This window comes from Lampetra planeri, chromosome 20, assembly GCF_965212315.1.
Source record: "Lampetra planeri chromosome 20, kcLamPlan1.2.h2, whole genome shotgun sequence".
Lineage (NCBI taxonomy): Eukaryota > Metazoa > Chordata > Hyperoartia > Petromyzontiformes > Petromyzontidae > Lampetra > Lampetra planeri.
This window is the reverse complement of record NC_136126.1, coordinates 12,966,344-12,994,099: the sequence shown is the minus strand read 5'-3', so window position 1 is coordinate 12,994,099 and position 27,756 is coordinate 12,966,344.

The following is a 27,756-nucleotide window of genomic DNA, read 5'->3' as shown; positions in this document are numbered from 1 at the left end:
TGGTGTTGGCGGTTAGTGTTGGTGGTGAGTAGTGGTGGTGAGTAGTAGTGGTTAGTGTTGGTGGTGAGTAGTGGTGGTGAGTAGTAGTGGTGAGTGTTGGTGGTGAGTAGTGGTGGTGAGTAGTAGTGGTGAGTGTTGGTGGTGAGTAGTGGTGGTGAGTAGTAGTGGTGAGTGTTGGTGGTGAGTAGTGTTGGTGAGTGTTGGTGGTGAGTAGTAGTGGTGAGTAGTGTTGGTGGTGAGTAGTGGTGGTGAGTAGTGGTGGTGAGTGTTGGTGGTGTTGGTGGTCAGTAGTAGTGGTGAGTGTTGGTGGTGAGTAGTGGTGGTGAGTGTTGGTGATGAGTGTTGGTGGTGAGTAGTAGTGTTGGTGAGTAGTGGTGAGTAGTAGTGGTGAGCAGTGGTGGTGAGTATTGGTGGTGAGTAGTAGTGGTGAGTAGTGTTGGTGAGTGTTGGTGGTAAGTAGTAGTGGTGAGTAGTAGTGGTGAGTGTTGGTGGTGAGTGTTGGTGGTGAGTAGTAGTGGTGAGTAGTGTTGGTGGTGAGTAGTGGTGGTGAGTAGTGGTGGTGAGTGTTGGTGGTGAGTGTTGGTGGTGAGTAAGTGGTGAGTGTTGGTGGTGAGTGTTGGTGGTGAGTGTTGGTGGTGAGTAGTGGTGGTGAGTAGTAGTGGTGAGTAGTGTTGGTGGTGAGTAGTAGTAGTGGTGAGTGGTGGTGAGTGTTGGTGGTGTTGGCGGTTAGTGTTGGTGGTGAGTAGTGGTGGTGAGTAGTAGTGGTGAGTGTTGGTGGTGAGTAGTGGTGGTGAGTAGTAGTGGTGAGTGTTGGTGGTGAGTAGTGTTGGTGAGTGTTGGTGGTGAGTAGTAGTGGTGAGTGTTGGTGGTGGTGGTGAGTGTTGGTGGTGGTGGTGAGTGTTAGTGGTGAGTGTTGGTGTTGGTGGCGAGTGTTGGTGGTGAGTAGTAGTGGTGAGTGTTGGTGGTGAGTAGTAGTGGTGAGTAGTAATGGTGAGTGTTAGTGGTGTTGGTGGTGAGTGTTGGTGGTGAGTAGTAGTGGTGAGTAGTAGTGGTGAGTAGTAGTGGTGGGTGTTGGTGAGTGTTGGTGGTGAGTGTTGGTGGTGAGTGTTGGTGTGAGTAGTAGTGGTGAGTGTTGGTGGTGAGTGTTGGTGGTGAGTGTTAGTGGTGTTGGTGGTGAGTAGTAGTGGTGGTGAGTGTTGGTGGTGAGTAGTAGTGGTGGTGAGTAGTAGTAGTGGTGAGTGTTGGTGGTGAGTAGTAGTGGTGTTGGTGGTGAGTGTTAGTGGTGTTGGTGGTGAGTAGTAGTGGTGTTGGTGGTGAGTGTTAGTGGTGTTGGTGGTGAGTGTTGGTGGTGAGTGTTGGTGGTGAGTGTTGGTGGTGAGTGTTGGTGGTGAGTGTTGGTGGTGAGTGTTAGTGGTGTTGGTGGTGAGTAGTAGTGGTGGTGAGTGTTGGTGGTGAGTAGTAGTAGTGGTGGTGAGTAGTAGTAGTGGTGAGTGTTGGTGGTGAGTAGTAGTGGTGTTGGTGGTGAGTAGTAGTAGTGGTGAGTGTTGGTGGTGAGTGTTAGTGGTGTTGGTGGTGAGTAGTAGTAGTGGTGAGTGTTGGTGGTGAGTGTTAGTGGTGTTGGTGGTGAGTAGTAGTGGTGTTGGTGGTGAGTGTTAGTGGTGTTGGTGGTGAGTGTTGGTGGTGAGTAGTAGTGGTGAGTGTTGGTGGTGAGTAGTGTTGGTGAGTGTTGGTGGTGAGTAGTAGTGGTGAGTGTTGGTGGTGGTGGCGAGTGTTGGTGGTGAGTAGTAGTGGTGAGTGTTGGTGGTGAGTAGTAGTGGTGAGTAGTAATGGTGAGTGTTAGTGGTGTTGGTGGTGAGTGTTGGTGGTGAGTAGTAGTGGTGAGTAGTAGTGGTGAGTAGTAGTGGTGTTGGTGGTGAGTGTTGGTGGTGAGTAGTAGTGGTGAGTGTTGGTGGTGGTGAGTGTTGGTGGTGAGAAGTAGTGGTGAGTAGTAGTGGTGGGTGTTGGTGAGTGTTGGTGGTGAGTGTTGGTGGTGAGTGTTGGTGTGAGTAGTAGTGGTGAGTGTTGGTGTTGAGTGTTGGTGGTGAGTGTTAGTGGTGTTGGTGGTGAGTAGTAGTGGTGGTGAGTGTTGGTGGTGAGTAGTAGTAGTGGTGGTGAGTAGTAGTAGTGGTGAGTGTTGGTGGTGAGTAGTAGTAGTGTTGGTGGTGAGTGTTAGTGGTGTTGGTGGTGAGTGTTGGTGGTGTTGGTGGTGAGTATTAGTGGTGTTGGTGGTGAGTGTTGGTGGTGGTGAGTGTTGGTGGTGAGTGTTAGTGGTGTTGGTGGTGAGTGTTAGTGGTGTTGGTGGTGAGTGTTAGTGGTGTTGGTGGTGAGTGTTAGTGGTGTTGGTGGTGAGTGTTGGTGGTGGTGTTGAGTGTTGGTGGTGAGTGTTAGTGGTGTTGGTGGTGAGTGTTAGTGGTGTTGGTGGTGAGTGTTGGTGGTGAGTGTTAGTGGTGTTGGTGGTGAGTAGTAGTGGTGTTGGTGGTGAGTGTTGGTGGTGGTGAGTGTTGGTGGTGAGTAGTAGTAGTGGTGGTGAGTAGTAGTAGTGGTGAGTGTTGGTGGTGAGTAGTAGTGGTGTTGGTGGTGAGTGTTAGTGGTGTTGGTGGTGAGCGTTGGTGGTGAGTAGTAGTGGTGAGTGTTGGTGGTGAGTAGTGTTGGTGAGTGTTGGTGGTGAGTAGTAGTGGTGAGTGTTGGTGGTAGTGGTGAGTGTTGGTGGTGGTGGTGAGTGTTAGTGGTGAGTGTTGGTGTTGGTGGCGAGTGTTGGTGGTGAGTAGTAGTGGTGAGTGTTGGTGGTGAGTAGTAGTGGTGAGTAGTAATGGTGAGTGTTAGTGGTGTTGGTGGTGAGTGTTGGTGGTGAGTAGTAGTGGTGAGTAGTAGTGGTGAGTAGTAGTGGTGTTGGTGGTGAGTGTTGGTGGTGAGTAGTAGTGGTGAGTGTTGGTGGTGGTGAGTGTTGGTGGTGAGTAGTAGTGGTGAGTAGTAGTGGTGGGTGTTGGTGAGTGTTGGTGGTGAGTGTTGGTGGTGAGTGTTAGTGGTGTTGGTGGTGAGTAGTAGTGGTGGTGAGTGTTGGTGGTGAGTAGTAGTAGTGGTGGTGAGTAGTAGTAGTGGTGAGTGTTGGTGGTGAGTAGTAGTGGTGTTGGTGGTGAGTGTTAGTGGTGTTGGTGGTGAGTAGTAGTGGTGGTGAGTGTTGGTGGTGAGTAGTAGTAGTGGTGGTGAGTAGTATTAGTGGTGAGTGTTGGTGGTGAGTGTTAGTGGTGTTGGTGGTGAGTAGTAGTGGTGTTGGTGGTGAGTGTTAGTGGTGTTGGTGGTGAGTGTTGGTGGTGAGTGTTGGTGGTGAGTGTTAGTGGTGTTGGTGGTGAGTAGTAGTAGTGGTGAGTGTTGGTGGTGAGTAGTAGTAGTGTTGGTGGTGAGTGTTAGTGGTGTTGGTGGTGAGTGTTGGTGGTGTTGGTGGTGAGTATTAGTGGTGTTGGTGGTGAGTATTAGTGGTATTGGTGGTGAGTATTAGTGGTATTGGTGGTGAGTGTTGGTGGTGGTGAGTGTTGGTGGTGAGTGTTAGTGGTGTTGGTGGTGAGTGTTAGTGGTGTTGGTGGTGAGTGTTAGTGGTGTTGGTGGTGAGTGTTGGTGGTGAGTGTTAATGGTGTTGGTGGTGAGTGTTAGTGGTGTTGGTGGTGAGTGTTGGTGGTGAGTGTTAGTGGTGTTGGTGGTGAGTGTTGGTGGTGGTGAGTGTTAGTGGTGTTGGTGGTGAGTAGTAGTGGTGTTGGTGGTGAGTGTTAGTGGTGAATGTTGGTGGTGAGTGATAGTGGTGTTGGTGGTGAGTGTTGGTGGTGAGTGTTGGTGGTGGTGAGTGTTAGTGGTGTTGGTGGTGAGTAGTAGTGGTGTTGGTGGTGAGTGTTGGTGGTGAATGTTGGTGGTGAGTGATAGTGGTGTTGGTGGTGAGTAGTAGTGGTGTTGGTGGTGAGTGTTGGTGGTGAGTAGTAGTGGTGAGTGTTGGTGGTGGTGAGTGTTGGTGGTGAGTAGTAGTGGTGAGTGTTGGTGAGTGTTGGTGGTGAGTGTTGGTGGTGAGTAGTAGTGGTGAGTGTTGGTGAGTGTTGGTGGTGAGTGTTGGTGGTGAGTGTTGGTGGTGAGTGTTGGTGGTGAGTAGTAGTGGTGGGTGTTGGTGAGTGTTGGTGGTGAGTGTTGGTGGTGAGTGTTGGTGGTGAGTGTTAGTGGTGTTGGTGGTGAGTAGTAGTGGTGGTGAGTGTTGGTGGTGAGTAGTAGTAGTGGTGGTGAGTAGTAGTAGTGGTGAGTGTTGGTGGTGAGTAGTAGTGGTGTTGGTGGTGAGTGTTAGTGGTGTTGGTGGTGAGTGTTGGTGGTGAGTGTTAGTGGTGTTGGTGGTGAGTGTTGGTGGTGAGTGTTAGTGGTGTTGGTGGTGAGTGTTGGTGGTGGTGAGTGTTAGTGGTGTTGGTGGTGAGTAGTAGTGGTGTTGGTGGTGAGTGTTGGTGGTGTTGGTGGTGAGTGTTAGTGGTGTTGGTGGTGAGTGTTGGTGGTGGTGGTGAATGTTGGTGGTGAGTGATAGTGGTGTTGGTGGTGAGTAGTAGTGGTGTTGGTGGTGAGTGTTGGTGGTGAGTAGTAGTGGTGAGTGTTGGTGGTGGTGAGTGTTGGTGGTGAGTAGTAGTGGTGAGTGTTGGTGAATGTTGGTGGTGAGTGTTGGTGGTGAGTGTTGGTGGTGAGTGTTGGTGGTGAGTGTTGGTGGTGAGTAGTAGTGGTGGGTGTTGGTGAGTGTTGGTGGTGAGTGTTGGTGGTGAGTGTTGGTGTGAGTAGTAGTGGTGAGTGTTGGTGTTGAGTGTTGGTGGTGAGTGTTAGTGGTGTTGGTGGTGAGTAGTAGTGGTGGTGAGTGTTGGTGGTGAGTAGTAGTGGTGTTGGTGGTGAGTGTTAGTGGTGTTGGTGGTGAGTAGTAGTGGTGTTGGTGGTGAGTGTTGGTGGTGGTGAGTGTTAGTGGTGTTGGTGGTGAGTAGTAGTGGTGTTGGTGGTGAGTGTTAGTGGTGTTGGTGGTGAGTGTTGGTGGTGGTGGTGAATGTTGGTGGTGAGTGATAGTGGTGTTGGTGGTGAGTAGTAGTGGTGTTGGTGGTGAGTGTTGGTGGTGAGTAGTAGTGGTGAGTGTTGGTGGTGGTGAGTGTTGGTGGTGAGTAGTAGTAGTGGTGGTGAGTAGTAGTAGTGGTGAGTGTTGGTGGTGAGTAGTAGTGGAGTTGGTGGTGAGTGTTAGTGGTGTTGGTGGTGAGTAGTAGTGGTGGTGAGTGTTGGTGGTGAGTAGTAGTGGAGTTGGTGGTGAGTGTTAGTGGTGTTGGTGGTGAGTAGTAGTGGTGTTGGTGGTGAGTGTTAGTGGTGTTGGTGGTGAGTGTTGGTGGTGAGTGTTGGTGGTGAGTGTTAGTGGTGTTGGTGGTGAGTAGTAGTGGTGGTGAGTGTTGGTGGTGAGTAGTAGTAGTGGTGGTGAGTAGTAGTAGTGGTGAGTGTTGGTGGTGAGTAGTAGTGGTGTTGGTGGTGAGTGTTAGTGGTGTTGGTGGTGAGTGTTGGTGGTGAGTAGTAGTGGTGAGTGTTGGTGGTGAGTAGTGTTGGTGAGTGTTGGTGGTGAGTAGTAGTGGTGAGTGTTGGTGGTGGTGGTGAGTGTTGGTGGTGGTGGTGAGTGTTAGTGGTGAGTGTTGGTGTTGGTGGCGAGTGTTGGTGGTGAGTAGTAGTGGTGAGTGTTGGTGGTGAGTAGTAGTGGTGAGTAGTAATGGTGAGTGTTAGTGGTGTTGGTGGTGAGTGTTGGTGGTGAGTAGTAGTGGTGAGTAGTAGTGGTGAGTAGTAGTGGTGTTGGTGGTGAGTGTTGGTGGTGAGTAGTAGTGGTGAGTGTTGGTGGTGGTGAGTGTTGGTGGTGAGTAGTAGTGGTGAGTAGTAGTGGTGGGTGTTGGTGAGTGTTGGTGGTGAGTGTTGGTGGTGAGTGTTGGTGTGAGTAGTAGTGGTGAGTGTTGGTGTTGAGTGTTGGTGGTGAGTGTTAGTGGTGTTGGTGGTGAGTAGTAGTGGTGGTGAGTGTTGGTGGTGAGTAGTAGTAGTGGTGGTGAGTAGTAGTAGTGGTGAGTGTTGGTGGTGAGTAGTAGTGGTGTTGGTGGTGAGTGTTAGTGGTGTTGGTGGTGAGTAGTAGTGGTGGTGAGTGTTGGTGGTGAGTAGTAGTAGTGGTGGTGAGTAGTATTAGTGGTGAGTGTTGGTGGTGAGTAGTAGTGGTGTTGGTGGTGAGTGTTAGTGGTGTTGGTGGTGAGTAGTAGTGGTGTTGGTGGTGAGTGTTAGTGGTGTTGGTGGTGAGTGTTGGTGGTGAGTAGTAGTGGTGTTGGTGGTGAGTGTTAGTGGTGTTGGTGGTGAGTAGTAGTGGTGGTGAGTGTTGGTGGTGAGTAGTAGTAGTGGTGGTGAGTAGTAGTAGTGGTGAGTGTTGGTGGTGAGTAGTAGTGGTGTTGGTGGTGAGTGTTAGTGGTGTTGGTGGTGAGCGTTGGTGGTGAGTAGTAGTGGTGAGTGTTGGTGGTGAGTAGTGTTGGTGAGTGTTGGTGGTGAGTAGTAGTGGTGAGTGTTGGTGGTAGTGGTGAGTGTTGGTGGTGGTGAGTGTTAGTGGTGAGTGTTGGTGGCGAGTGTTGGTGGTGAGTAGTAGTGGTGAGTGTTGGTGGTGAGTAGTAGTGGTGAGTAGTAATGGTGAGTGTTAGTGGTGTTGGTGGTGAGTGTTGGTGGTGAGTGTTGGTGGTGAGTAGTAGTGGTGAGTAGTAGTGGTGAGTAGTAGTGGTGTTGGTGGTGAGTGTTGGTGGTGAGTGTTAGTGGTGTTGGTGGTGAGTGTTGGTGGTGAGTGTTAGTGGTGTTGGTGGTGAGTGTTGGTGGTGGTGAGTGTTAGTGGTGTTGGTGGTGAGTGTTAGTGGTGTTGGTGGTGAGTGTTGGTGGTGAGTAGTAGTGGTGTTGGTGGTGAGTGTTAGTGGTGTTGGTGGTGAGTGTTAGTGGTGTTGGTGGTGAGTGTTGGTGGTGGTGAGTGTTAGTGGTGTTGGTGGTGAGTAGTAGTGGTGTTGGTGGTGAGTGTTGGTGGTGAGTAGTAGTGGTGTTGGTGGTGAGTGTTGGTGGTGTTGGTGGTGAGTGTTAGTGGTGTTGGTGGTGAGTGTTGGTGGTGGTGGTGAATGTTGGTGGTGAGTGATAGTGGTGTTGGTGGTGAGTAGTAGTGGTGTTGGTGGTGAGTGTTGGTGGTGAGTAGTAGTGGTGAGTGTTGGTGGTGGTGAGTGTTGGTGGTGAGTAGTAGTGGTGAGTGTTGGTGAGTGTTGGTGGTGAGTGTTGGTGGTGAGTAGTAGTGGTGAGTGTTGGTGAGTGTTGGTGGTGAGTGTTGGTGGTGAGTGTTGGTGGTGAGTGTTGGTGGTGAGTGTTGGTGGGGAGTGTTGGTGGTGAGTGTTGGTGGTGAGTAGTAGTGGTGGGTGTTGGTGGTGAGTGTTGGTGGTGAGTGTTGGTGGTGAGTGTTAGTGGTGTTGGTGGTGAGTAGTAGTGGTGGTGAGTGTTGGTGGTGAGTAGTAGTAGTGGTGGTGAGTAGTAGTAGTGGTGAGTGTTGGTGGTGAGTAGTAGTGGTGTTGGTGGTGAGTGTTAGTGGTGTTGGTGGTGAGTGTTGGTGGTGAGTGTTGGTGGTGAGTGTTGGTGGTGAGTGTTAGTGGTGTTGGTGGTGAGCAGTAGTGGTGGTGAGTGTTGGTGGTGAGTAGTAGTAGTGGTGGTGAGTAGTAGTAGTGGTGAGTGTTGGTGGTGAGTAGTAGTGGTGTTGGTGGTGAGTAGTAGTGGTGTTGGTGGTGAGTGTTAGTGGTGTTGGTGGTGAGTGTTAGTGGTGTTGGTGGTGAGTGTTAGTGGTGTTGGTGGTGAGTGTTAGTGGTGTTGGTGGTGAGTGTTAGTGGTGTTGGTGGTGAGTGTTGGTGGTGGTGGTGAGTGTTAGTGGTGTTGGTGGTGAGTGTTAGTGGTGTTGGTGGTGAGTGTTGGTGGTGGTGGTGAGTGTTAGTGGTGTTGGTGGTGAGTGTTAGTGGTGTTGGTGGTGAGTGTTAGTGGTGTTGGTGGTGAGTGTTGGTGGTGAGTGTTAGTGGTGTTGGTGGTGAGTAGTAGTGGTGTTGGTGGTGAGTGTTAGTGGTGTTGGTGGTGAGTGTTAGTGGTGTTGGTGGTGAGTGTTAGTGGTGTTGGTGGTGAGTGTTAGTGGTGTTGGTGGTGAGTGTTGGTGGTGGTGGTGAGTGTTGGTGGTGAGTGTTAGTGGTGTTGGTGGTGAGTAGTAGTGGTGTTGGTGGTGAGTGTTAGTGGTGTTGGTGGTGAGTGTTGGTGGTGGTGGTGAGTGTTGGTGGTGAGTGTTAGTGGTGTTGGTGGTGAGTAGTAGTGGTGTTGGTGGTGAGTGTTAGTGGTGTTGGTGGTGAGTGTTGGTGGTGAGTGTTGATGGTGAGTGTTAGTGGTGTTGGTGGTGAGTGTTAGTGGTGTTGGTGGTGAGTGTTGGTGGTGGTGGTGAGTGTTGGTGGTGAGTGTTAGTGGTGTTGGTGGTGAGTGTTAGTGGTGTTGGTGGTGAGTGTTGGTGGTGAGTGTTAGTGGTGTTGGTGGTGAGTGTTAGTGGTGTTGGTGGTGAGTAGTAGTGGTGTTGGTGGTGAGTGTTAGTGGTGTTGGTGGTGAGTGTTGGTGGTGGTGGTGAGTGTTGGTGGTGAGTGTTAGTGGTGTTGGTGGTGAGTGTTAGTGGTGTTGGTGGTGAGTGTTGGTGGTGAGTGTTAGTGGTGTTGGTGGTGAGTGTTAGTGGTGTTGGTGGTGAGTAGTAGTGGTGTTAGTGGTGAGAAGTAGTGGTGTTGGTGGTGAGTGTTAGTGGTGTTGGTGGTGAGTAGTAGTGGTGTTGGTGGTGAGTAGTAGTGGTGTTGGTGGTGGTGGTGAGTGTTAGTGGTGTTGGTGGTGAGTGTTAGTGGTGTTGGTGGTGAGTGTTAGTGGTGTTGGTGGTGAGTGTTGGTGGTGGTGGTGAGTGTTGGTGGTGTTAGTGGTGTTGGTGGTGAGTGTTAGTGGTGTTGGTGGTGAGTGTTGGTGGTGAGTGTTAGTGGTGTTGGTGGTGAGCAGTAGTGGTGGTGAGTGTTGGTGGTGAGTAGTAGTAGTGGTGAGTGTTGGTGGTGAGTAGTAGTGGTGTTGGTGGTGAGTAGTAGTGGTGTTGGTGGTGAGTGTTAGTGGTGTTGGTGGTGAGTGTTGGTGGTGGTGGTGAGTGTTGGTGGTGAGTGTTAGTGGTGTTGGTGGTGAGTGTTAGTGGTGTTGGTGGAGTGTGTTGGTGGTGGTGGTGAGTGTTGGTGGTGTTAGTGGTGTTGGTGGTGAGTGTTAGTGGTGTTGGTGGTGAGTGTTGGTGGTGAGTGTTAGTGGTGTTGGTGGTGAGCAGTAGTGGTGGTGAGTGTTGGTGGTGAGTAGTAGTAGTGGTGGTGAGTAGTAGTAGTGGTGAGTGTTGGTGGTGAGTAGTAGTGGTGTTGGTGGTGAGTAGTAGTGGTGTTGGTGGTGAGTGTTAGTGGTGTTGGTGGTGAGTGTTGGTGGTGGTGGTGAGTGTTGGTGGTGAGTAGTAGTGGTGTTGGTGGTGAGTGTTAGTGGTGTTGGTGGTGAGTGTTAGTGGTGTTGGTGGTGAGTGTTAGTGGTGTTGGTGGTGAGTGTTAGTGGTGTTGGTGGTGAGTGTTAGTGGTGTTGGTGGTGAGTGTTGGTGGTGGTGGTGAGTGTTAGTGGTGTTGGTGGTGAGTGTTAGTGGTGTTGGTGGTGAGTGTTGGTGGTGAGTGTTAGTGGTGTTGGTGGTGAGTAGTAGTGGTGTTGGTGGTGAGTGTTAGTGGTGTTGGTGGTGAGTGTTAGTGGTGTTGGTGGTGAGTGTTAGTGGTGTTGGTGGTGAGTGTTGGTGGTGGTGGTGAGTGTTGGTGGTGAGTGTTAGTGGTGTTGGTGGTGAGTAGTAGTGGTGTTGGTGGTGAGTGTTAGTGGTGTTGGTGGTGAGTGTTGGTGGTGGTGGTGAGTGTTGGTGGTGAGTGTTAGTGGTGTTGGTGGTGAGTAGTAGTGGTGTTGGTGGTGAGTGTTAGTGGTGTTGGTGGTGAGTGTTGGTGGTGAGTGTTGATGGTGAGTGTTAGTGGTGTTGGTGGTGAGTAGTAGTGGTGTTGGTGGTGAGTGTTAGTGGTGTTGGTGGTGAGTGTTGGTGGTGGTGGTGAGTGTTGGTGGTGAGTGTTAGTGGTGTTGGTGGTGAGTGTTAGTGGTGTTGGTGGTGAGTGTTGGTGGTGAGTGTTAGTGGTGTTGGTGGTGAGTGTTAGTGGTGTTGGTGGTGAGTGTTAGTGGTGTTGGTGGTGAGTAGTAGTGGTGTTGGTGGTGAGTAGTAGTGGTGTTGGTGGTGGTGGTGAGTGTTAGTGGTGTTGGTGGTGAGTGTTAGTGGTGTTGGTGGTGAGTGTTGGTGGTGGTGGTGAGTGTTGGTGGTGAGTGTTAGTGGTGTTGGTGGTGAGTGTTAGTGTGTTGGTGGTGAGTGTTGGTGGTGTTGGTGGTGAGTAGTAGTGGTGAGTAGTAGTGGTGAGTGTTAATGGTGTTAGTGGTGAGCGTTGGTGGTGAGTGTTGGTGGTGAGTGTTGGTGTGAGTAGTAGTGGTGAGTGTTGGTGTTGAGTGTTGGTGGTGAGTGTTCGTGGTGTTGGTGGTGAGTAGTAGTGGTGGTGAGTGTTGGTGGTGAGTAGTAGTAGTGGTGGTGAGTAGTAGTAGTGGTGAGTGTTGGTGGTGAGTGTTAGTGGTGTTGGTGGTGAGTGTTGGTGGTGAGTGTTAGTGGTGTTGGTGGTGAGTGTTGGTGGTGAGTGTTAGTGGTGTTGGTGGTGAGTGTTGGTGGTGGTGAGTGTTAGTGGTGTTGGTGGTGAGTAGTAGTGGTGTTGGTGGTGAGTGTTAGTGGTGTTGGTGGTGAGTGTTAGTGGTGTTGGTGGTGAGTGTTGGTGGTGGTGGTGAATGTTGGTGGTGAGTGATAGTGGTGTTGGTGGTGAGTAGTAGTGGTGTTGGTGGTGAGTGTTGGTGGTGAGTAGTAGTGGTGAGTGTTGGTGGTGGTGAGTGTTGGTGGTGAGTAGTAGTGGTGAGTGTTGGTGAGTGTTGGTGGTGAGTGTTGGTGGTGAGTAGTAGTGGTGAGTGTTGGTGAGTGTTGGTGGTGAGTAGTAGTGGTGTTGGTGGTGAGTAGTAGTGGTGTTGGTGGTGAGTAGTAGTGGTGTTGGTGGTGAGTGTTAGTGGTGTTGGTGGTGAGTGTTGGTGGTGGTGGTGAATGTTGGTGGTGAGTGATAGTGGTGTTGGTGGTGAGTAGTAGTGGTGTTGGTGGTGAGTGTTGGTGGTGAGTAGTAGTGGTGAGTGTTGGTGGTGGTGAGTGTTGGTGGTGAGTAGTAGTGGTGAGTGTTGGTGAGTGTTGGTGGTGAGTGTTGGTGGTGAGTAGTAGTGGTGAGTGTTGGTGAGTGTTGGTGGTGAGTGTTGGTGGTGAGTGTTGGTGGTGAGTGTTGGTGGTGAGTGTTGGTGGTGAGTGTTGGTGGTGAGTAGTAGTGGTGGGTGTTGGTGAGTGTTGGTGGTGAGTGTTGGTGGTGAGTGTTGGTGGTGAGTGTTAGTGGTGTTGGTGGTGAGTAGTAGTGGTGGTGAGTGTTGGTGGTGAGTAGTAGTAGTGGTGGTGAGTAGTAGTAGTGGTGAGTGTTGGTGGTGAGTAGTAGTGGTGTTGGTGGTGAGTGTTAGTGGTGTTGGTGGTGAGTGTTGGTGGTGAGTGTTGGTGGTGAGTGTTGGTGGTGAGTGTTAGTGGTGTTGGTGGTGAGCAGTAGTGGTGGTGAGTGTTGGTGGTGAGTAGTAGTAGTGGTGGTGAGTAGTAGTAGTGGTGAGTGTTGGTGGTGAGTAGTAGTGGTGTTGGTGGTGAGTAGTAGTGGTGTTGGTGGTGAGTGTTAGTGGTGTTGGTGGTGAGTGTTGGTGGTGGTGGTGAGTGTTGGTGGTGAGTGTTAGTGGTGTTGGTGGTGAGTGTTAGTGGTGTTGGTGGTGAGTGTTAGTGGTGTTGGTGGTGAGTGTTAGTGGTGTTGGTGGTGAGTGTTAGTGGTGTTGGTGGTGAGTGTTGGTGGTGGTGGTGAGTGTTAGTGGTGTTGGTGGTGAGTGTTAGTGGTGTTGGTGGTGAGTGTTGGTGGTGAGTGTTAGTGGTGTTGGTGGTGAGTAGTAGTGGTGTTGGTGGTGAGTGTTAGTGGTGTTGGTGGTGAGTGTTAGTGGTGTTGGTGGTGAGTGTTAGTGGTGTTGGTGGTGAGTGTTAGTGGTGTTGGTGGTGAGTGTTGGTGGTGGTGGTGAGTGTTGGTGGTGAGTGTTAGTGGTGTTGGTGGTGAGTAGTAGTGGTGTTGGTGGTGAGTGTTAGTGGTGTTGGTGGTGAGTGTTGGTGGTGGTGGTGAGTGTTGGTGGTGAGTGTTAGTGGTGTTGGTGGTGAGTAGTAGTGGTGTTGGTGGTGAGTGTTAGTGGTGTTGGTGGTGAGTGTTGGTGGTGAGTGTTGATGGTGAGTGTTAGTGGTGTTGGTGGTGAGTAGTAGTGGTGTTGGTGGTGAGTGTTAGTGGTGTTGGTGGTGAGTGTTGGTGGTGGTGGTGAGTGTTGGTGGTGAGTGTTAGTGGTGTTGGTGGTGAGTGTTAGTGGTGTTGGTGGTGAGTGTTGGTGGTGAGTGTTAGTGGTGTTGGTGGTGAGTGTTAGTGGTGTTGGTGGTGAGTGTTAGTGGTGTTGGTGGTGAGTAGTAGTGGTGTTGGTGGTGAGTAGTAGTGGTGTTGGTGGTGGTGGTGAGTGTTAGTGGTGTTGGTGGTGAGTGTTAGTGGTGTTGGTGGTGAGTGTTGGTGGTGGTGGTGAGTGTTGGTGGTGAGTGTTAGTGGTGTTGGTGGTGAGTGTTAGTGTGTTGGTGGTGAGTGTTGGTGGTGTTGGTGGTGAGTAGTAGTGGTGAGTAGTAGTGGTGAGTGTTAATGGTGTTAGTGGTGAGCGTTGGTGGTGAGTGTTGGTGGTGAGTGTTGGTGTGAGTAGTAGTGGTGAGTGTTGGTGTTGAGTGTTGGTGGTGAGTGTTCGTGGTGTTGGTGGTGAGTGTTGGTGGTGGTGGTGAGTGTTGGTGGTGTTAGTGGTGTTGGTGGTGAGTGTTAGTGGTGTTGGTGGTGAGTGTTGGTGGTGAGTGTTAGTGGTGTTGGTGGTGAGCAGTAGTGGTGGTGAGTGTTGGTGGTGAGTAGTAGTAGTGGTGAGTGTTGGTGGTGAGTAGTAGTGGTGTTGGTGGTGAGTAGTAGTGGTGTTGGTGGTGAGTGTTAGTGGTGTTGGTGGTGAGTGTTGGTGGTGGTGGTGAGTGTTGGTGGTGTTAGTGGTGTTGGTGGTGAGTGTTAGTGGTGTTGGTGGTGAGTGTTGGTGGTGAGTGTTAGTGGTGTTGGTGGTGAGCAGTAGTGGTGGTGAGTGTTGGTGGTGAGTAGTAGTAGTGGTGAGTGTTGGTGGTGAGTAGTAGTGGTGTTGGTGGTGAGTAGTAGTGGTGTTGGTGGTGAGTGTTAGTGGTGTTGGTGGTGAGTGTTGGTGGTGGTGGTGAGTGTTGGTGGTGAGTGTTAGTGGTGTTGGTGGTGAGTGTTAGTGGTGTTGGTGGAGTGTGTTGGTGGTGGTGGTGAGTGTTGGTGGTGTTAGTGGTGTTGGTGGTGAGTGTTAGTGGTGTTGGTGGTGAGTGTTGGTGGTGAGTGTTAGTGGTGTTGGTGGTGAGCAGTAGTGGTGGTGAGTGTTGGTGGTGAGTAGTAGTAGTGGTGAGTGTTGGTGGTGAGTAGTAGTGGTGTTGGTGGTGAGTAGTAGTGGTGTTGGTGGTGAGTGTTAGTGGTGTTGGTGGTGAGTGTTGGTGGTGGTGGTGAGTGTTGGTGGTGAGTGTTAGTGGTGTTGGTGGTGAGTGTTAGTGGTGTTGGTGGAGTGTGTTGGTGGTGGTGGTGAGTGTTGGTGGTGTTAGTGGTGTTGGTGGTGAGTGTTAGTGGTGTTGGTGGTGAGTGTTGGTGGTGAGTGTTAGTGGTGTTGGTGGTGAGCAGTAGTGGTGGTGAGTGTTGGTGGTGAGTAGTAGTAGTGGTGGTGAGTAGTAGTAGTGGTGAGTGTTGGTGGTGAGTAGTAGTGGTGTTGGTGGTGAGTAGTAGTGGTGTTGGTGGTGAGTGTTAGTGGTGTTGGTGGTGAGTGTTGGTGGTGGTGGTGAGTGTTGGTGGTGAGTAGTAGTGGTGTTGGTGGTGAGTGTTAGTGGTGTTGGTGGTGAGTGTTAGTGGTGTTGGTGGTGAGTGTTAGTGGTGTTGGTGGTGAGTGTTAGTGGTGTTGGTGGTGAGTGTTAGTGGTGTTGGTGGTGAGTGTTGGTGGTGGTGGTGAGTGTTAGTGGTGTTGGTGGTGAGTGTTAGTGGTGTTGGTGGTGAGTGTTGGTGGTGAGTGTTAGTGGTGTTGGTGGTGAGTAGTAGTGGTGTTGGTGGTGAGTGTTAGTGGTGTTGGTGGTGAGTGTTAGTGGTGTTGGTGGTGAGTGTTAGTGGTGTTGGTGGTGAGTGTTGGTGGTGGTGGTGAGTGTTGGTGGTGAGTGTTAGTGGTGTTGGTGGTGAGTAGTAGTGGTGTTGGTGGTGAGTGTTAGTGGTGTTGGTGGTGAGTGTTGGTGGTGGTGGTGAGTGTTGGTGGTGAGTGTTAGTGGTGTTGGTGGTGAGTAGTAGTGGTGTTGGTGGTGAGTGTTAGTGGTGTTGGTGGTGAGTGTTGGTGGTGAGTGTTGATGGTGAGTGTTAGTGGTGTTGGTGGTGAGTAGTAGTGGTGTTGGTGGTGAGTGTTAGTGGTGTTGGTGGTGAGTGTTGGTGGTGGTGGTGAGTGTTGGTGGTGAGTGTTAGTGGTGTTGGTGGTGAGTGTTAGTGGTGTTGGTGGTGAGTGTTGGTGGTGAGTGTTAGTGGTGTTGGTGGTGAGTGTTAGTGGTGTTGGTGGTGAGTGTTAGTGGTGTTGGTGGTGAGTAGTAGTGGTGTTGGTGGTGAGTAGTAGTGGTGTTGGTGGTGGTGGTGAGTGTTAGTGGTGTTGGTGGTGAGTGTTAGTGGTGTTGGTGGTGAGTGTTGGTGGTGGTGGTGAGTGTTGGTGGTGAGTGTTAGTGGTGTTGGTGGTGAGTGTTAGTGTGTTGGTGGTGAGTGTTGGTGGTGTTGGTGGTGAGTAGTAGTGGTGAGTAGTAGTGGTGAGTGTTAATGGTGTTAGTGGTGAGCGTTGGTGGTGAGTGTTGGTGGTGAGTGTTGGTGTGAGTAGTAGTGGTGAGTGTTGGTGTTGAGTGTTGGTGGTGAGTGTTCGTGGTGTTGGTGGTGAGTAGTAGTGGTGGTGAGTGTTGGTGGTGAGTAGTAGTAGTGGTGGTGAGTAGTAGTAGTGGTGAGTGTTGGTGGTGAGTGTTAGTGGTGTTGGTGGTGAGTGTTGGTGGTGAGTGTTAGTGGTGTTGGTGGTGAGTGTTGGTGGTGAGTGTTAGTGGTGTTGGTGGTGAGTGTTGGTGGTGGTGAGTGTTAGTGGTGTTGGTGGTGAGTAGTAGTGGTGTTGGTGGTGAGTGTTAGTGGTGTTGGTGGTGAGTGTTAGTGGTGTTGGTGGTGAGTGTTGGTGGTGGTGGTGAATGTTGGTGGTGAGTGATAGTGGTGTTGGTGGTGAGTAGTAGTGGTGTTGGTGGTGAGTGTTGGTGGTGAGTAGTAGTGGTGAGTGTTGGTGGTGGTGAGTGTTGGTGGTGAGTAGTAGTGGTGAGTGTTGGTGAGTGTTGGTGGTGAGTGTTGGTGGTGAGTAGTAGTGGTGAGTGTTGGTGAGTGTTGGTGGTGAGTAGTAGTGGTGTTGGTGGTGAGTAGTAGTGGTGTTGGTGGTGAGTAGTAGTGGTGTTGGTGGTGAGTGTTAGTGGTGTTGGTGGTGAGTGTTGGTGGTGGTGGTGAATGTTGGTGGTGAGTGATAGTGGTGTTGGTGGTGAGTAGTAGTGGTGTTGGTGGTGAGTGTTGGTGGTGAGTAGTAGTGGTGAGTGTTGGTGGTGGTGAGTGTTGGTGGTGAGTAGTAGTGGTGAGTGTTGGTGAGTGTTGGTGGTGAGTGTTGGTGGTGAGTAGTAGTGGTGAGTGTTGGTGAGTGTTGGTGGTGAGTGTTGGTGGTGAGTGTTGGTGGTGAGTGTTGGTGGTGAGTGTTGGTGGTGAGTGTTGGTGGTGAGTAGTAGTGGTGGGTGTTGGTGAGTGTTGGTGGTGAGTGTTGGTGGTGAGTGTTGGTGGTGAGTGTTAGTGGTGTTGGTGGTGAGTAGTAGTGGTGGTGAGTGTTGGTGGTGAGTAGTAGTAGTGGTGGTGAGTAGTAGTAGTGGTGAGTGTTGGTGGTGAGTAGTAGTGGTGTTGGTGGTGAGTGTTAGTGGTGTTGGTGGTGAGTGTTGGTGGTGAGTGTTGGTGGTGAGTGTTGGTGGTGAGTGTTAGTGGTGTTGGTGGTGAGCAGTAGTGGTGGTGAGTGTTGGTGGTGAGTAGTAGTAGTGGTGGTGAGTAGTAGTAGTGGTGAGTGTTGGTGGTGAGTAGTAGTGGTGTTGGTGGTGAGTAGTAGTGGTGTTGGTGGTGAGTGTTAGTGGTGTTGGTGGTGAGTGTTGGTGGTGGTGGTGAGTGTTGGTGGTGAGTGTTAGTGGTGTTGGTGGTGAGTGTTAGTGGTGTTGGTGGTGAGTGTTAGTGGTGTTGGTGGTGAGTGTTAGTGGTGTTGGTGGTGAGTGTTAGTGGTGTTGGTGGTGAGTGTTGGTGGTGGTGGTGAGTGTTAGTGGTGTTGGTGGTGAGTGTTAGTGGTGTTGGTGGTGAGTGTTGGTGGTGAGTGTTAGTGGTGTTGGTGGTGAGTAGTAGTGGTGTTGGTGGTGAGTGTTAGTGGTGTTGGTGGTGAGTGTTAGTGGTGTTGGTGGTGAGTGTTAGTGGTGTTGGTGGTGAGTGTTAGTGGTGTTGGTGGTGAGTGTTGGTGGTGGTGGTGAGTGTTGGTGGTGAGTGTTAGTGGTGTTGGTGGTGAGTAGTAGTGGTGTTGGTGGTGAGTGTTAGTGGTGTTGGTGGTGAGTGTTGGTGGTGGTGGTGAGTGTTGGTGGTGAGTGTTAGTGGTGTTGGTGGTGAGTAGTAGTGGTGTTGGTGGTGAGTGTTAGTGGTGTTGGTGGTGAGTGTTGGTGGTGAGTGTTGATGGTGAGTGTTAGTGGTGTTGGTGGTGAGTAGTAGTGGTGTTGGTGGTGAGTGTTAGTGGTGTTGGTGGTGAGTGTTGGTGGTGGTGGTGAGTGTTGGTGGTGAGTGTTAGTGGTGTTGGTGGTGAGTGTTAGTGGTGTTGGTGGTGAGTGTTGGTGGTGAGTGTTAGTGGTGTTGGTGGTGAGTGTTAGTGGTGTTGGTGGTGAGTAGTAGTGGTGTTAGTGGTGAGAAGTAGTGGTGTTGGTGGTGAGTGTTAGTGGTGTTGGTGGTGAGTAGTAGTGGTGTTGGTGGTGAGTGTTAATGGTGTTGGTGGTGAGTGTTAGTGGTGTTGGTGGTGAGTGTTAGTGGTGTTGGTGGTGAATGTTGGTGGTGGTGGTGAGTGTTGGTGGTGAGTGTTAGTGGTGTTGGTGGTGAGTGTTAGTGGTGTTGGTGGTGAGTGTTAGTGGTGTTGGTGGTGAGTGTTGGTGGTGGTGGTGAGTGTTGGTGGTGAGTGTTAGTGGTGTTGGTGGTGAGTGTTAGTGTGTTGGTGGTGAGTGTTAGTGGTGTTGGTGGTGAGTGTTAGTGGTGTTGGTGGTGAGTGTTGGTGGTGGTGGTGAGTGTTGGTGGTGAGTGTTAGTGGTGTTGGTGGTGAGTGTTAGTGGTGTTGGTGGTGAGTGTTGGTGGTGAGTGTTAGTGGTGTTGGTGGTGAGTGTTAGTGGTGTTGGTGGTGAGTAGTAGTGGTGTTGGTGGTGAGTAGTAGTGGTGTTGGTGGTGGTGGTGAGTGTTAGTGGTGTTGGTGGTGAGTAGTAGTGGTGTTGGTGGTGAGTGTTAGTGGTGTTGGTGGTGAGTGTTAGTAGTGTTGGTGGAGTGTGTTGGTGGTGGTGGTGAGTGTTGGTGGTGTTAGTGGTGTTGGTGGTGAGTGTTAGTGGTGTTGGTGGTGAGTGTTAGTGGTGTTGGTGGTGAGTGTTGGTGGTGAGTGTTGGTGGTGAGTGTTAGTGGTGTTGGTGGTGAGTAGTAGTGGTGAGTAGTAGTGGTGAGTGTTAATGGTGTTAGTGGTGAGTGTTAGTGGTGTTGGTGGTGAGTGTTAGTGGTGTTGGTGGTGAGTGTTGGTGGTGGTGGTGAGTGTTGGTGGTGAGTGTTAGTGGTGTTGGTGGTGAGTGTTAGTGGTGTTGGTGGTGAGTGTTAGTGGTGTTGGTGGTGAGTGTTGGTGGTGGTGGTGAGTGTTGGTGGTGAGTGTTAGTGGTGTTGGTGGTGAGTGTTAGTGTGTTGGTGGTGAGTGTTAGTGGTGTTGGTGGTGAGTGTTAGTGGTGTTGGTGGTGAGTAGTAGTGGTGTTGGTGGTGAGCGTTAGTGGTGTTGGTGGTGAGTGTTAGTGGTGTTGGTGGTGAGTGTTAGTGTGTTGGTGGTGAGTGTTGGTGGAGTGTGTTGTTGGTGGTGTTAGTGGTGTTGGTGGTGAGTGTTAGTGGTGTTGGTGGTGAGTGTTAGTGGTGTTGGTGGTGAGTGTTGGTGGTGAGTAGTGGTGGTGAGTAGTAGTGGTGAGTGTTAGTGGTGTTGGTGGTGAGTGTTGGTGGTGAGTGTTAGTGGTGTTGGTGGTGAGTAGTAGTGGTGTTGGTGGTGAGTGTTAGTGGTGTTGGTGGTGAGTGTTGGTGGTGAGTGTTGGTGGTGAGTGTTAGTGGTGTTGGTGATGAGTAGTAGTGGTGGTGAGTGTTGGTGGTGAGTAGTAGTAGTGGTGGTGAGTAGTAGTAGTGGTGAGTGTTGGTGGTGAGTGTTGGTGGTGAGTGTTAGTGGTGTTGGTGATGAGTAGTAGTGGTGGTGAGTGTTGGTGGTGAGTAGTAGTAGTGGTGAGTAGTAGTAGTGTTGGTGGTGAGTGTTAGTGGTGTTGGTGGTGAGTGTTGGTGGTGGTGAGTGTTGGTGGTGAGTGTTAGTGGTGTTGGTGGTGAGTGTTAGTGGTGTTGGTGGTGAGTGTTAGTGGTGTTGGTGGTGAGTGTTAGTGGTGTTGGTGGTGAGTATTAGTGGTGTTGGTGGTGAGTGTTGGTGGTGGTGTTGAGTGTTGGTGGTGTTGGTGGTGAGTGTTAGTGGTGTTGGTGGTGAGTGTTGGTGGTGTTGGTGGTGAGTGTTGGTGGTGGTGTTGAGTGTTGGTGGTGTTGGTGGTGAGTGTTAGTGGTGTTGGTGGTGAGTGTTAGTGGTGTTGGTGGTGAGTGTTGGTGGTGTTGGTGGTGAGTGTTGGTGGTGGTGGTGAGTGTTGGTGGTGAGTGTTAGTGGTGTTGGTGGTGAGTGTTAGTGGTGTTGGTGGTGAGTAGTAGTGGTGTTGGTGGTGAGTGTTGGTGGTGGTGAGTGTTAGTGGTGTTGGTGGTGAGTAGTAGTGGTGTTGGTGGTGAGTGTTGGTGGTGGTGGTGAATGTTGGTGGTGAGTGATAGTGGTGTTGGTGGTGAGTAGTAGTGGTGTTGGTGGTGAGTGTTGGTGGTGAGTAGTAGTGGTGAGTGTTGGTGGTGGTGAGTGTTGGTGGTGAGTAGTAGTGGTGAGTGTTGGTGAGTGTTGGTGGTGAGTAGTAGTGGTGAGTGTTGGTGAGTGTTGGTGGTGAGTGTTGGTGGTGAGTGTTGGTGGTGAGTGTTGGTGGTGAGTAGTAGTGGTGGGTGTTGGTGAGTGTTGGTGGTGAGTGATGGTGGTGAGTGTTGGTGTTGAGTGTTGGTGGTGAGTGTTAGTGGTGTTGGTGGTGAGTAGTAGTGGTGTTGGTGGTGAGTAGTAGTGGTGTTGGTGGTGAGTAGTAGTAGTGGTGAGTGTTGGTGGTGAGTAGTAGTGGTGTTGGTGGTGAGTAGTAGTGGTGTTGGTGGTGAGTGTTAGTGGTGTTGGTGGTGAGTGTTGGTGGTGGTGGTGAGTGTTGGTGGTGTTGGTGGTGAGTGTTAGTGGTGTTGGTGGTGAGTGTTAGTGGTGTTGGTGGTGAGTGTTAGTGGTGTTGGTGGTGAGTGTTAGTGGTGTTGGTGGTGAGTGTTGGTGGTGGTGGTGAGTGTTAGTGGTGTTGGTGGTGAGTGTTAGTGGTGTTGGTGGTGAGTGTTGGTGGTGGTGGTGAGTGTTAGTGGTGTTGGTGGTGAGTGTTAGTGGTGTTGGTGGTGAGTGTTAGTGGTGTTGGTGGTGAGTGTTAGTGGTGTTGGTGGTGAGTGTTAGTGGTGTTGGTGGTGAGTGTTGGTGGTGGTGGTGAGTGTTAGTGGTGTTGGTGGTGAGTGTTAGTGGTGTTGGTGGTGAGTGTTGGTGGTGAGTGTTAGTGGTGTTGGTGGTGAGTAGTAGTGGTGTTGGTGGTGAGTGTTAGTGGTGTTGGTGGTGAGTGTTAGTGGTGTTGGTGGTGAGTGTTAGTGGTGTTGGTGGTGAGTGTTAGTGGTGTTGGTGGTGAGTGTTGGTGGTGGTGGTGAGTGTTGGTGGTGAGTGTTAGTGGTGTTGGTGGTGAGTAGTAGTGGTGTTGGTGGTGAGTGTTAGTGGTGTTGGTGGTGAGTGTTGGTGGTGGTGGTGAGTGTTGGTGGTGAGTGTTAGTGGTGTTGGTGGTGAGTAGTAGTGGTGTTGGTGGTGAGTAGTAGTGGTGTTGGTGGTGAGTGTTTGTGGTGTTGGTGGTGAGTGTTGGTGGTGAGTGTTGATGGTGAGTGTTAGTGGTGTTGGTGGTGAGTAGTAGTGGTGTTGGTGGTGAGTGTTAGTGGTGTTGGTGGTGAGTGTTGGTGGTGGTGAGTGTTGGTGGTGAGTGTTAGTGGTGTTGGTGGTGAGTGTTAGTGGTGTTGGTGGTGAGTGTTGGTGGTGAGTGTTAGTGGTGTTGGTGGTGAGTGTTAGTGGTGTTGGTGGTGAGTAGTAGTGGTGTTGGTGGTGAGTGTTAGTGGTGTTGGTGGTGAGTGTTGGTGGTGGTGGTGAGTGTTGGTGGTGAGTGTTAGTGGTGTTGGTGGTGAGTGTTAGTGGTGTTGGTGGTGAGTGTTGGTGGTGAGTGTTAGTGGTGTTGGTGGTGAGTGTTAGTGGTGTTGGTGGTGAGTGTTAGTGGTGTTGGTGGTGAGTAGTAGTGGTGTTGGTGGTGAGTAGTAGTGGTGTTGGTGGTGAGTGTTGGTGGTGGTGGTGAGTGTTGGTGGTGTTGGTGGTGAGTGTTAGTGGTGTTGGTGGTGAGTGTTAGTAGTGTTGGTGGAGTGTGTTGGTGGTGGTGGTGAGTGTTGGTGGTGTTAGTGGTGTTGGTGGTGAGTGTTAGTGGTGTTGGTGGTGAGTGTTAGTGGTGTTGGTGGTGAGTGTTAGTGGTGTTGGTGGTGAGTGTTGGTGGTGGTGGTGAGTGTTGGTGGTGAGTGTTAGTGGTGTTGGTGGTGAGTAGTAGTGGTGTTGGTGGTGAGTAGTAGTGGTGTTGGTGGTGAGTGTTAGTGGTGTTGGTGGTGAGTGTTAGTGGTGTTGGTGGTGAGTAGTAGTGGTGTTGGTGGTGAGTGTTAGTGGTGTTGGTGGTGAGTGTTAGTGGTGTTGGTGGTGAGTGTTAGTGGTGTTGGTGGTGAGTGTTGGTGGTGGTGGTGAGTGTTGGTGGTGAGTGTTAGTGGTGTTGGTGGTGAGTAGTAGTGGTGTTGGTGGTGAGTAGTAGTGGTGTTGGTGGTGAGTGTTTGTGGTGTTGGTGGTGAGTGTTGGTGGTGAGTGTTGATGGTGAGTGTTAGTGGTGTTGGTGGTGAGTAGTAGTGGTGTTGGTGGTGAGTAGTAGTGGTGTTGGTGGTGAGTGTTAGTGGTGTTGGTGGTGAGTGTTGGTGGTGGTGAGTGTTGGTGGTGAGTGTTAGTGGTGTTGGTGGTGAGTGTTAGTGGTGTTGGTGGTGAGTGTTGGTGGTGAGTGTTAGTGGTGTTGGTGGTGAGTGTTAGTGGTGTTGGTGGTGAGTAGTAGTGGTGTTGGTGGTGAGTGTTAGTGGTGTTGGTGGTGAGTGTTGGTGGTGGTGGTGAGTGTTAGTGGTGTTGGTGGTGAGTGTTAGTGGTGTTGGTGGTGAGTGTTGGTGGTGAGTGTTAGTGGTGTTGGTGGTGAGTAGTAGTGGTGTTGGTGGTGAGTGTTAGTGGTGTTGGTGGTGAGTGTTAGTGGTGTTGGTGGTGAGTGTTAGTGGTGTTGGTGGTGAGTGTTAGTGGTGTTGGTGGTGAGTGTTGGTGGTGGTGGTGAGTGTTGGTGGTGAGTGTTAGTGGTGTTGGTGGTGAGTAGTAGTGGTGTTGGTGGTGAGTGTTAGTGGTGTTGGTGGTGAGTGTTGGTGGTGGTGGTGAGTGTTGGTGGTGAGTGTTAGTGGTGTTGGTGGTGAGTGTTAGTGGTGTTGGTGGTGAGTGTTGGTGGTGAGTGTTAGTGGTGTTGGTGGTGAGTGTTAGTGGTGTTGGTGGTGAGTAGTAGTGGTGTTGGTGGTGAGAAGTAGTGGTGTTGGTGGTGAGTGTTAGTGGTGTTGGTGGTGGGGGTGAGTGTTAGTGGTGTTGGTGGTGAGTGTTAGTGGTGTTGGTGGTGAGTAGTAGTGGTGGTAGTAATGGTGAGTGTTAATGGTGTTGGTGGTGAGTGTTAGTGGTGTTGGTGGTGAGTGTTAGTGGTGTTGGTGGTGAGAAGTAGTGGTGTTGGTGGTGAGTAGTAGTGGTGTTGGTGGTGAGTGTTAGTGGTGTTGGTGGTGAATGTTGGTGGTGGTGAGTGTTGGTGGTGAGTGTTAGTGGTGTTGGTGGTGAGTGTTAGTGGTGTTGGTGGTGAGTGTTAGTGGTGTTGGTGATGAGTGTTGGTGGTGGTGGTGAGTGTTGGTGGTGAGTGTTAGTGGTGTTGGTGGTGAGTGTTAGTGGTGTTGGTGGTGAGTGTTAGTGGTGTTGGTGGTGGTGGTGAGTGTTGGTGGTGAGTGTTAGTGTGTTGGTGGTGAGTGTTAGTGGTGTTGGTGGTGAGTGTTAGTGGTGTTGGTGGTGAGTGTTGGTGGTGAGTGTTGGTGGTGAGTGTTAGTGGTGTTGGTGGTGAGTAGTAGTGGTGTTGGTGGTGAGTGTTAGTGGTGTTGGTGGTGAGTGTTGGTGGTGGTGGTGAGTGTTGGTGGTGAGTGTTAGTGGTGTTGGTGGTGAGTGTTAGTGGTGTTGGTGGTGAGTGTTGGTGGTGAGTGTTAGTGGTGTTGGTGGTGAGTGTTAGTGGTGTTGGTGGTGAGTAGTAGTGGTGTTGGTGGTGAGTGTTAGTGGTGTTGGTGGTGAGTGTTGGTGGTGGTGGTGAGTGTTGGTGGTGAGTGTTAGTGGTGTTGGTGGTGAGTGTTAGTGGTGTTGGTGGTGAGTGTTGGTGGTGAGTGTTAGTGGTGTTGGTGGTGAGTGTTAGTGGTGTTGGTGGTGAGTAGTAGTGGTGTTAGTGGTGAGAAGTAGTGGTGTTGGTGGTGAGTGTTAGTGGTGTTGGTGGTGAGTAGTAGTGGTGTTGGTGGTGAGTAGTAGTGGTGTTGGTGGTGGTGGTGAGTGTTAGTGGTGTTGGTGGTGAGTGTTAGTGGTGTTGGTGGTGAGTAGTAGTGGTGTTGGTGGTGAGTGTTAGTGGTGTTGGTGGTGAGTGTTAGTGGTGTTGGTGGTGAGTGTTGGTGGTGGTGGTGAGTGTTGGTGGTGTTAGTGGTGTTGGTGGTGAGTGTTAGTGGTGTTGGTGGTGAGTGTTGGTGGTGAGTGTTAGTGGTGTTGGTGGTGAGCAGTAGTGGTGGTGAGTGTTGGTGGTGAGTAGTAGTAGTGGTGAGTGTTGGTGGTGAGTAGTAGTGGTGTTGGTGGTGAGTAGTAGTGGTGTTGGTGGTGAGTGTTAGTGGTGTTGGTGGTGAGTGTTGGTGGTGGTGGTGAGTGTTGGTGGTGAGTGTTAGTGGTGTTGGTGGTGAGTGTTAGTGGTGTTGGTGGAGTGTGTTGGTGGTGGTGGTGAGTGTTGGTGGTGTTAGTGGTGTTGGTGGTGAGTGTTAGTGGTGTTGGTGGTGAGTGTTGGTGGTGAGTGTTAGTGGTGTTGGTGGTGAGCAGTAGTGGTGGTGAGTGTTGGTGGTGAGTAGTAGTAGTGGTGGTGAGTAGTAGTAGTGGTGAGTGTTGGTGGTGAGTAGTAGTGGTGTTGGTGGTGAGTAGTAGTGGTGTTGGTGGTGAGTGTTAGTGGTGTTGGTGGTGAGTGTTGGTGGTGGTGGTGAGTGTTGGTGGTGAGTGTTAGTGGTGTTGGTGGTGAGTGTTAGTGGTGTTGGTGGTGAGTGTTAGTGGTGTTGGTGGTGAGTGTTAGTGGTGTTGGTGGTGAGTGTTAGTGGTGTTGGTGGTGAGTGTTGGTGGTGTTGGTGGTGAGTGTTGGTGGTGAGTGTTGGTGGTGAGTGTTGGTGGTGAGTGTTAGTGGTGTTGGTGGTGAGCAGTAGTGGTGGTGAGTGTTGGTGGTGAGTAGTAGTAGTGGTGGTGAGTAGTAGTAGTGGTGAGTGTTGGTGGTGAGTAGTAGTGGTGTTGGTGGTGAGTAGTAGTGGTGTTGGTGGTGAGTGTTAGTGGTGTTGGTGGTGAGTGTGGTGGTGGTGGTGAGTGTTGGTGGTGAGTGTTAGTGGTGTTGGTGGTGAGTGTTAGTGGTGTTGGTGGTGAGTGTTAGTGGTGTTGGTGGTGAGTGTTAGTGGTGTTGGTGGTGAGTGTTAGTGGTGTTGGTGGTGAGTGTTGGTGGTGGTGGTGAGTGTTAGTGGTGTTGGTGGTGAGTGTTAGTGGTGTTGGTGGTGAGTGTTGGTGGTGAGTGTTAGTGGTGTTGGTGGTGAGTAGTAGTGGTGTTGGTGGTGAGTGTTAGTGGTGTTGGTGGTGAGTGTTAGTGGTGTTGGTGGTGAGTGTTAGTGGTGTTGGTGGTGAGTGTTGGTGGTGGTGGTGAGTGTTGGTGGTGAGTGTTAGTGGTGTTGGTGGTGAGTAGTAGTGGTGTTGGTGGTGAGTGTTAGTGGTGTTGGTGGTGAGTGTTGGTGGTGGTGGTGAGTGTTGGTGGTGAGTGTTAGTGGTGTTGGTGGTGAGTAGTAGTGGTGTTGGTGGTGAGTGTTAGTGGTGTTGGTGGTGAGTGTTGGTGGTGAGTGTTGATGGTGAGTGTTAGTGGTGTTGGTGGTGAGTAGTAGTGGTGTTGGTGGTGAGTGTTAGTGGTGTTGGTGGTGAGTGTTGGTGGTGGTGGTGAGTGTTGGTGGTGAGTGTTAGTGGTGTTGGTGGTGAGTGTAGTGGTGTTGGTGGTGAGTGTTGGTGGTGAGTGTTAGTGGTGTTGGTGGTGAGTGTTAGTGGTGTTGGTGGTGAGTGTTAGTGGTGTTGGTGGTGAGTAGTAGTGGTGTTGGTGGTGAGTAGTAGTGGTGTTGGTGGTGGTGGTGAGTGTTAGTGGTGTTGGTGGTGAGTGTTAGTGGTGTTGGTGGTGAGTGTTGGTGGTGGTGGTGAGTGTTGGTGGTGAGTGTTAGTGGTGTTGGTGGTGAGTGTTAGTGTGTTGGTGGTGAGTGTTGGTGGTGTTGGTGGTGAGTAGTAGTGGTGAGTAGTAGTGGTGAGTGTTAATGGTGTTAGTGGTGAGCGTTGGTGGTGAGTGTTGGTGGTGAGTGTTGGTGTGAGTAGTAGTGGTGAGTGTTGGTGTTGAGTGTTGGTGGTGAGTGTTCGTGGTGTTGGTGGTGAGTAGTAGTGGTGGTGAGTGTTGGTGGTGAGTAGTAGTAGTGGTGGTGAGTAGTAGTAGTGGTGAGTGTTGGTGGTGAGTAGTAGTGGTGTTGGTGGTGAGTGTTAGTGGTGTTGGTGGTGAGTGTTGGTGGTGAGTGTTAGTGGTGTTGGTGGTGAGTGTTGGTGGTGAGTGTTAGTGGTGTTGGTGGTGAGTGTTGGTGGTGTTGGTGGTGAGTAGTAGTGGTGTTGGTGGTGAGTGTTAGTGGTGTTGGTGGTGAGTGTTAGTGGTGTTGGTGGTGAGTGTTGGTGGTGGTGGTGAATGTTGGTGGTGAGTGTTAGTGGTGTTGGTGGTGAGTGTTAGTGGTGTTGGTGGTGAGTAGTAGTGGTGTTGGTGGTGAGTGTTAGTGGTGTTGGTGGTGAGTGTTAGTGGTGTTGGTGGTGAGTGTTGGTGGTGGTGGTGAATGTTGGTGGTGAGTGATAGTGGTGTTGGTGGTGAGTAGTAGTGGTGTTGGTGGTGAGTGTTGGTGGTGAGTAGTAGTGGTGAGTGTTGGTGGTGGTGAGTGTTGGTGGTGAGTAGTAGTGGTGAGTGTTGGTGAGTGTTGGTGGTGAGTGGTTGGTGGTGAGTAGTAGTGGTGAGTGTTGGTGAGTGTTGGTGGTGAGTGTTGGTGGTGAGTGTTGGTGGTGAGTGTTGGTGGTGAGTGTTGGTGGTGAGTAGTAGTGGTGGGTGTTGGTGAGTGTTGGTGGTGAGTGTTGGTGGTGAGTGTTGGTGGTGAGTGTTAGTGGTGTTGGTGGTGAGTGTAGTGGTGGTGAGTGTTGGTGGTGTGTAGTAGTAGTGGTGGTGAGTAGTAGTAGTGGTGAGTGTTGGTGGTGAGTAGTAGTGGTGTTGGTGGTGAGTGTTAGTGGTGTTGGTGGTGAGTGTTGGTGGTGAGTGTTGGTGGTGAGTGTTGGTGGTGAGTGTTGGTGGTGAGTGTTAGTGGTGTTGGTGGTGAGCAGTAGTGGTGGTGAGTGTTGGTGGTGAGTAGTAGTAGTGGTGGTGAGTAGTAGTAGTGGTGAGTGTTGGTGGTGAGTAGTAGTGGTGTTGGTGGTGAGTAGTAGTGGTGTTGGTGGTGAGTGTTAGTGGTGTTGGTGGTGAGTGTTGGTGGTGGTGGTGAGTGTTGGTGGTGAGTGTTAGTGGTGTTGGTGGTGAGTGTTAGTGGTGTTGGTGGTGAGTGTTAGTGGTGTTGGTGGTGAGTGTTAGTGGTGTTGGTGGTGAGGTTGGTTGAGTGTTGGTGGTGGTGGTGAGTGTTAGTGGTGTTGGTGGTGAGTGTTGTGGTGTGGTGGTGAGTGTTGGTGGTGAGTGTTAGTGGTGTTGGTGGTGAGTAGTGGTGTTGGTGGTGAGTGTTAGTGGTGTTGGTGGTGAGTGTTAGTGGTGTTGGTGGTGAGTGTTAGTGGTGTTGGTGGTGAGTGTTAGTGGTGTTGGTGGTGAGTGTTGGTGGTGGTGGTGGTGAGTAGATAGTGGTGTTGGTGGTGAGTGTTAGTGGTGTTGGTGGTGAGTAGTAGTGGTGTTGGTGGTGAGTGTTAGTGGTGTTGGTGGTGAGTGTTGGTGGTGGTGGTGAGTGTTGGTGGTGAGTGTTAGTGGTGTTGGTGGTGAGTGAGTAGTGGTGTTGGTGGTGAGTGTTAGTGGTGTTGGTGGTGAGTGTTGGTGGTGGTGGTGAGTGTTGGTGGTGAGTGTTAGTGGTGTTGGTGGTGAGTAGTAGTGGTGTTGGTGGTGAGTGTTAGTGGTGTTGGTGGTGAGTGTTGGTGGTGAGTGTTGATGGTGAGTGTTAGTGGTGTTGGTGGTGAGTAGTAGTGGTGTTGGTGGTGAGGTGTTAGTGGTGTTGGTGGTGAGTGTTGAGTGGTGGTGGTGAGTGTTGGTGGTGAGTGTTAGTGGTGTTGGTGGTGAGTGTTAGTGGTGTTGGTGAGTGAGTGTTGGTGGTGAGTGTTAGTGGTGTTGGTGGTGAGTGTTAGTGGTGTTGGTGGGTGAGTAGTAGTGGTGTTGGTGGTGAGTGTTAATGGTGTTGGTGGTGAGTGTTAGTGGTGTTGGTGGTGAGTGTTAGTGGTGTTGGTGGTGAATGTTGG